This window comes from Colias croceus, chromosome 22, assembly GCF_905220415.1.
Source record: "Colias croceus chromosome 22, ilColCroc2.1".
Lineage (NCBI taxonomy): Eukaryota > Metazoa > Arthropoda > Insecta > Lepidoptera > Pieridae > Colias > Colias croceus.
Window position 1 is genome coordinate 8018123 of NC_059558.1, and position 8581 is coordinate 8026703.

Consider the following 8581-nt stretch of genomic DNA (forward strand, 5'->3'; position numbering starts at 1 on the left):
TGGCTGAACGCTGACGCCATCTTGTTCCGCGCCAACTTCACGTCATTCCCAAATGGCAACATTCGAGTTCGCTATAAATGGTCATATTACTGCATTATTATTTTTAACATTTGAGGGATACTGCGTTTATTTTTCGTTCCTCTTTTGCATGGATCAGACGATATTTTTAGCATTGGCTTTCATGAGACACACCCGGCGTAAATTATTGTAATAAGCGAAGCGTTTAGTGACCTAAAAACTTGTTAATAAACAATGGTTTTTTGTCACGCATGTAAAACTAGAATAAAATCTCATGTCTCTACATGTTGCGTTAATAATTTGTATTTTGTATGTTATACATTCCTAGAAAGTATTTTTAATTCTATTTTGGTTAAATATAAGCATTTTTACACGCTTTTTATTTATATTTTACTTCGAGTGAGGTAAAGAAAATTCATGGAATATTTGTGCATACAGTTAAAATGCTCGTAGGGTCAATTAATTTTAAAGTAACTAATAACTATATAATAATAAAAATATATCTATAGCTTAAGCCGTATATTAATTGAATTTTGTCTTTTTTTATAATAAGAGGTTGTGATTCTACAGCTCTATGTAGAGTTTTAAAATACTTCAGCTGTTCATTTCATTAATTCCATTAATTTTATTATTTATTCCAATTTCAAAATACAAAAAAAAAACTGCGACCGGCTCTGATTTATCATCCTTATGCATATTTTATAATCTGAAAAAAAAAAAAACAAATGACGTGACTCCATTTCAAGTTGAAAATCTGAAAATCTAGTATTAATGACCAATAGTGGAATAAAAAAAAGTAATTTTTTTTTATTTTTTTAATACAAGATAGACATTACAATGGCGCCAAATCGGCAGAAGGGTTTAAAAAAGTCCTTCTAAACCTTCTACTTCGTTTGGAAAAGTAAAACTAGCTGCCCGCCCTAGCTCTACTCGGCTTGACTTGATAGAGAATAATAATAAAAAGTACCACGTATTTATGGTTGATGGTGGAAGTGTAAAAGTGTTTTATTTAAAAAACGCTTCCTCTTTATTACATTAGTGTAGATTTAGTATTTTTTTTATAATAGTTACAACAATCGATTTACTGAACTTGAGCTTTCTGAAATATTAATAAGATTTATAGAGAAACGCTACAGCTGTTTCTGGCTGTTTACAATGAAAGTTCTAAGAATACTTATATTATAATGTTTATTATTATGGCAAATGAGGAAAACTTATGTAGGTCAATGTGGGACATATTTCCATGTGAATAAGATGGATGTTTGTCACTTTGATTCTTAGAACATGAAAACATGAGGCTAAAGATGGTTTTTATTTCATTGGCATGCTTTAAAAAAAACCGTGTGTGCCGAGCACACGTGTCAGAAGTGAAACTTCTTTGGCAAGATTCAAAGATAGCAGAATCGTCGCCTTATTCTATGACGTGACGGTATTGCCATGACGCGACTTTGAAATTTTACTCTCAACGCGCCTAAAGAAGATTCACTTTAAAAAATAAAATAATATAATGAGTAAGTACCTCTTGGATCTTATTAAAAACCGATAGGTACTAATGTTCACTTGAGAGGAAAAATATAAAATTACCCAACGTAATTTAAGAATACAAAACCGCCCAAAAATAAAATATTGGATTACAATATTTAATTTAAATTCAAATTCAAGTATAAAGTAGTTTGTTACTACACTAGCTTTCCGCCTGCGGCTTCGCCCGCGTTTTCAAAGAAAAACCCGCATAGTTCCCGTCCCCGTGGGATTTCCTGGATAAAACCTAGCCTATATTACTCGTGGATAATGTAGCTTTCGAATGGCAAAGAATTTTTAAAATCGGTCCGGTAGTTTATGAGCCTATTACAATCAAACAAACAAAGTTTCCCTCTTTATAATATTAGTGTAGATATGTACCTATCACAATAAAATTTAAACTCAACATTTGCCAAGTAGGCCATCAACCACTGGGATTGTTAGTAATATTTAATAATAGTAATAAATACATTATTCCTTGTAATTGTTATTCACGGTTTATCTCATTGCTTACACATTTAGGTGCCAATGTGTCGAGACAGGTCGAGACAGGTCGAGACAGTAGGTATAATATTGAAGCTTGTATAAAGAGGGTTTGAAATAGAAGAGTAGGTAGGTACCGAAGATTTTTGTTTAATTTATTATTAGAAAAAATCGTTATCTAAGTTGACCTAGATATTAGTTTGAATACTTAGTGTATTCAGTGCAAAGTTTACAAAATACACTCACCGGCACGGAATCTTGGCCACTGCAAATTTTTGCGTAAAATAAAACTATTTCTTTTCTACTACAAAATTCAATAAAAATTTAATTAAAACTAGTTACTTTAATGTTTTTACTAACTTTTAGTAATAATTGGGAGTTGATAAGAAGTACTACCGCGTAGATATGAATTAAACAAGAATTTACGCTTTTCCTGTCAAATTTAAATGATTTCTTAAAAAATGCACAAAAATTAGAAAGAACGTTTCCATAAAAAAAAATTGAATCTTTTAATATAGGGTGTTTCCTTCTCTTGCCTTTAACACTGTTTGCATCCAGTCTGACATACTCCAGAAGACATTTTTGATGTCCACTTGAGCTATAGTGTACCAAACGGCCCCAGCTGTATTTCTTAGCTCATCTAACATTGGTGTTGGGTTGGAATCAAACTTTATGTTTCTTTTAAGCATGTCCCAGATGTGTTCTATTGGATTAAGATCCGGGCTACGAGCTGGCCACTCCAATTTTTCAATAATAACCTCTTGAGGGTACTCTTATACGCATCGTACGACACGCGGACGTGCGTTATAGTGTATTAGTAGCAAATTTTCTTCGCTGATAAACCTGTATTAGGGCTGAATATGTTCCTGGAGAATTTCCTCGATGTACCTGATCAAATTTAAGCCATTATCTACGATAACTAACTCCGTACGAGCATCGGAACTTATACCTCCCCATACCATTATTGACCCTCCATGAAAAATCGCAGTTTGAGTGTGGTGATGGGTGAAAACCTCTCTTCTCGTCTCCTCTATACTGACTCTTGGCTATCAGAAGGTCGTAAAGTGCCTTAGCAGTCATCTGTGAACACCTCACGAGCGCACTGGCTGTGGGTCCAGTTTTCATGTTCTCGTGCAAAACGAAGTCGTGTTTCTCTGTGATGTCTGAGGAGTTCTGGGCGGCGTGCTGGTCTGCAAACCTTCAAATTAACTTGCTTCATTAGTCTTCTTACCGATTGCTCACTCACATTAATTATCCTGGTGTTTTAGAGCCGGTGGCGTGTCTCAAAAACTGTCAGAAAGCCATTTCTGAGTATCTCTTGAACAATAAACGGGTCTTCTCGAGCTGATGTGCACCTCACGCCTTCATTTCCTGGTCTGCACGTGTAGCTGCCAGTCTCCTGGTGTCTTCTCCATGCATAGTGCATCGCTGAACGTGGTACGTACTGTACATTAGGTATTTTACGTTGCGGCAGTCATTGGTCTAACATTGTGATGGCCTGAGCAGGTTGTTCATATGTTAACGGCATTTTTTACAGTCAGAGCGCTACGGCTCAGCTCAGGAAATGGCTGGAGGTAACCACTACGGCCATTGTGCTTATCCAAGAGCCGTGGGTAAGCAACTCTGGCAAAATCAACGGCCTCACTAACATCGGAGGTAAGATTATTTCCATAACAGGATCTAATAAACCCAGATCCTGTATATATGTCTCTAATAATCTACAAGTGCATGCACTAACAGAATTCTGTTCTAGGGATGTATGCGCCATCCTACTACTAGGCGACAACAACCACAGGCCCAACATTGTGATCGCCTCGACGTACATGCCGGCAGATGAAGGCCCACCACCGCGAGAATTTGCCAGGCTGGTGGAGTATTGCGCGGGAGAGGGTCTGGAGCTTATCGCTGGCACAGACTGCAATGCACACCACCCCCTATGGGGGATGCCTACAGGTAACAACAGAGGTAGAGACCTTGTTGAATACTTATTTACAACTAGTCTTAATTTAGTCAATACAGGTGCCGAACCAACCTTCGTCACTCGCCGATGTAGAACTATTATTGATCTCACACTGGCGACCCCTGGCATCATAGGTAGCATCAACAACTGGCACGTGTCAAAGGAAGCTTCTTGCTCCGATCACAGGTGGCTTCGTTTTAACCTACAGGTTAACACTATTACACCCATTCCTACAAGGAATCCCAGGAAAACTGATAGGACACTCTACCGGGCCCATCTTGAAAACCTCCTTACGAATGCATGCTTTCCAGATAGAATAATGTATATACCGGATTTAGAACGTCTGGCAGAGCAACTAACTACAAATATTATTTCCAGCTATAACACTGCCTGCCCACTGCGGGTAACGAAAGCAGCAGGTGCCAAACAGCAATCCTGGTGGGGACCGGAACTTGCCAAACAAAGACAATTGGTCAGAAGATCACTAAACCGTGCAATGAACACTAACTGCGACCATGATTGGAACACTTACAAAGAAAACAAAGCTGAATACAAAAGACAAATAAGATTCAGAAGCAGTGCAGGATGGAAGAAATTCTGTGATGGCATTGAATCCTGTAATCAAGCAAACAGAGTGCGCAAAGTCATCTCCTGCTGCAATACGACCAAGCTGGGATCGATCAAAAAAGGCGACAACACTCTTACAAAAACACCAGCGGAGGCGGAAGCTGTTCTGATGCAGGCACACTTCCCCGGCTGCAAATTCATACAACGACACGAAAGGAAAGATACAGCAACCCACACACCATGTGAGGACAACTGGAGTACTGCTGAGCTCATAGTCAGTAAGGAAAAAGTACAATGGGCAATCGACAGCTTTCAAGCATACAAGGCACCTGGTCCAGATGGTATATACCCGGCTTTACTACAATGGGGGGGACCGATACTCACGTCTCATCTATCTGCCATTCTGACATCCAGTCTTTCTCACGGCTATATACCGACCGGCTGGAGGACTGTTGACGTTATCTTCATTCCTAAACCAGGGAAAACAGACTACACGGATGCGAAAGCCCACAGACCTATCAGCTCCTTTTTACTTAAAACACTGGAACGACTATGTGATAGACACATTAGGGATACTGCCCTCGTGCGTTTTCCACTACATCGGAACCAACATGCCTACAGCCATGGTAAATCTACCGATTCGGCCTTACACTGTGTGGTGTCCAAAATAGAAGAAGCCCTCCAAGAAAAATCAATGTGCCTGGGCACTTTCGTAGACATTGAGGGAGCTTTCGATAAGACACACTACTCAAGTATACAAAACGCCCTATCACAGCATGAGGTTAACACCACAGTAGCCTCATGGATTATAAACATGCTAGGCAGTAGAGAGATACAACTTAGCAAGGATAAAACAAAGAAAGTGCTGGTCACCAGAGGCTGCCCACAGGGGGGAGTTCTTTCACCGCTCCTGTGGAACCTCGTTGTAAACGACTTGATCAGCACACTAAACAAAAACAAATTCCATACCATTGGATATGCAGACGACCTAGTAATACTGATCTCTGGTAAGTTCACGAGTGTTGTCTGTGAAATTACACAGAGAGCTCTATCAATAGTTGAGCGCTGGTGCAACAAATATGACCTTTCAGTGAACCCGCGCAAGACGGAACTTGTTCTATTCACCAACCGACGCCTTCTAGGAAGTTACCAGCTACCAAAGCTATTTGGCTCCGTACTTCAGTTATCGAAAGAGGTTAAGTACCTCGGGATTACCTTAGACGATAAACTTAACTGGAACAAACACCTTGAAAATAAGATCGAAAAAACAAGCATTTCTTTCTGGCAGTGCCACAAAATGATTGGTAATAGATGGGGGCTCTCCCCGAAAATCACAATGTGGCTCTACAAAACCGTCATAAGACCAATGCTAACCTACGGCTCTGTGGTTTGGTGGCCAAGGACACAACAATCGGCGGCTATAAGCAAACTGCAGAGATTTCAAAGACTCGCCTGTCTGGCAATCACTGGCAGCATGAGCACAACACCAACTGCTGCGATTGAGGCAATGCTCGACCTGCCACCCCTACATCTTTTTGTAAGACAAGAAGCTCTAGCGACAGCTGTAAGGTTAAAGACACAAAACCTCTGGAGAATGTTGCCTACAGCACACAGTAAGATCTTAACTTTAGCAGCTGAGAAGGAGTCCTCACTCCTTGCCATAAGTGATAAGATCCCAAAGCAATTCATCTTTGACAAGAAATATAAGGTACAGCTACGTGAATACACGTCAGAACACAACAGCGTTGAAGACCTTCTAATCTTCACGGACGGGTCCAAGACTGGACATGGTACGGGTGCTGGGGTCTTTTCTGAGGACCTAAACATTAACATCTCGCACCCCTTGGGACCCCATAATACAGTCTTTCAGGCTGAATGCCTAGGACTTCTACTTGCCGCTTCGGCCATAATTAAAAGAAATGTAACAAACTATTCGATTCGGATCCTATCGGATAGCAAAGCAGCACTCATGGCAATCAAAAGCCATGAAATCACTTCAGGGTTGACCCTTGAGTGTCACTTAGCCCTAACTAAGGTATGTGACCTGGGAAATTCCCTAGTATTACAATGGATAAAAGGACACAGTAACTCACGTGGAAACGATGCTGCTGATATACTAGCCAGAAGGGCATCTGAAACACCGGTCATGGGACCTTTTCCCATTATACCGCTACCTGCTAGCTGGACCCGGATGATGATTACCCAGCTCACTAGCACTGCTCAGAGAGCAGAATGGTCAAGCAGATCTGACTGCAAGCAAGCCAGAGAAGCCCTACCGGACATTGACTCGAGACTTGCACGTCGGCTTCTCAACCTACGTAGAGTGCAACTACGTGTAATAACAGGGACCCTCACAGGGCACGGCCCCTTTAACAAACATCTCTTCAATCTAGGGATCACAGACAGTCCGCTATGTAGAGCATGCATGGCGACCGAGGAAACGGCAGCCCACGTCATCATGGAATGTAAGGGGGTTGCGGAGTACAGGGCAAGACACCTGGGGTCTCCTGGGTCCCTCCCCGAAGCCTTTGGCAGCCCTCACAAGCTGCTTGGCTTCATGGAGGAGCTCGGGTGGTTTCAGTTTTAGCTGGTTTCCCCCACCTCCCTCTCTCACGCAAAATAGGCGCTTGACGTCGAGTTGCGGAGAAATGCCCGTCTATAACGGCATTTTTTATTGTTTGTTATGATCATTGACTACAGCACAACAATAACAATATCTTAAAACGGCATAAACGATATCGAAAAAAGTTTAAAACGAACAATTCGTAACTTCGGCTTAACCGCACAAATCACAAATTTCGAGTAACTCTTAAAAAGTGGTAAAAGATTATTCTCAAACTCAATGATTTCTTACCATAAAATTAAACAAATAATATGTTAACATATCTGCATACAAAAAAATCGTGAAAAACACTTCAAACTTTTTTTATCGGCAAATTTGTAAGTGGCCAAGATTCCGTGCCGGTGAGTGTATATAGAAAAAAAATGTGTGCGTGTACTAGTGTACACACAGTGAAACTTCTTTATGACCTTATTTTTTTAAAAATAATTTACTAGGGTGTCCCACTATTGGTATACTAAGCGCGAAGGGACTTGTAGTTTTGCATGTACACTGATCACGTAAAAAATACTTAAACAACAAAATTACGTCAAAAATGTTTGTTAAATTTTTCCTTAAAATCCATGTTTTCTTCTGTAACTTCGCGCAGCCGGCATATACCGCTTCGCTAATGTAAGCATTTTCTCTATGAAAACATAATTTTAAAACATAGCTCACGTGCGGGTGGCAAAGTTAGGCGGGCTGCTTGTTAGGGGTGTACACATAGAGTTTTAAGAATTCATCTATTTGAAAAAAATGCTGAAATTTTTAAGTATTTTTTACGTACTCAGTGCATGAAAAAAGTATAACCTCCTTTGAGTTTAGTATACCAACGGTGGGACACCCTGTATACAACTTTACAGAAATATGAATCACGCGTGGTAGGGATAAGAAAAAGATGGCGCGTAACGGAAAAATGTCACGCGTAACGAAAAAATGTTACGCTAAATTTTTTTCCAAACCCGATAAAGAAGTTTCACTTCAAAAAAAATATGCGCATTACGAATGTCACAATTGATATGAAATTTTTTAATTGATTCATTTATATAATTACAAAATTTGTTCAATTCAACATTTTCCTTACGAAGTACTTGCCCTGCGATTGACGATTCGGCCACAATTTACATTCAAGTTTAGCTTACATATACATTAACGCACACGATTATAGCATCTATTACGAGTTTATACAGTAAAATATCGTGTGTAATGTTTTCGTATTGAATAACAAATTTGTCACATGTACACAAGTTGCCTATTAAGGCAATGAAATCAGTGGTATTAAGGTCAGAACTCAGAGCCTTATGAGTTGCATTAAAATTGTTAAGAGGAATTATGTTTTTCGATACGACCCAGTGGTTCAGTAGTTAGAGTAATGGATAGGGGGTTCGATTCTTATGAGATTTTTTTTTTATATGAAATTATGAATGGTTTTG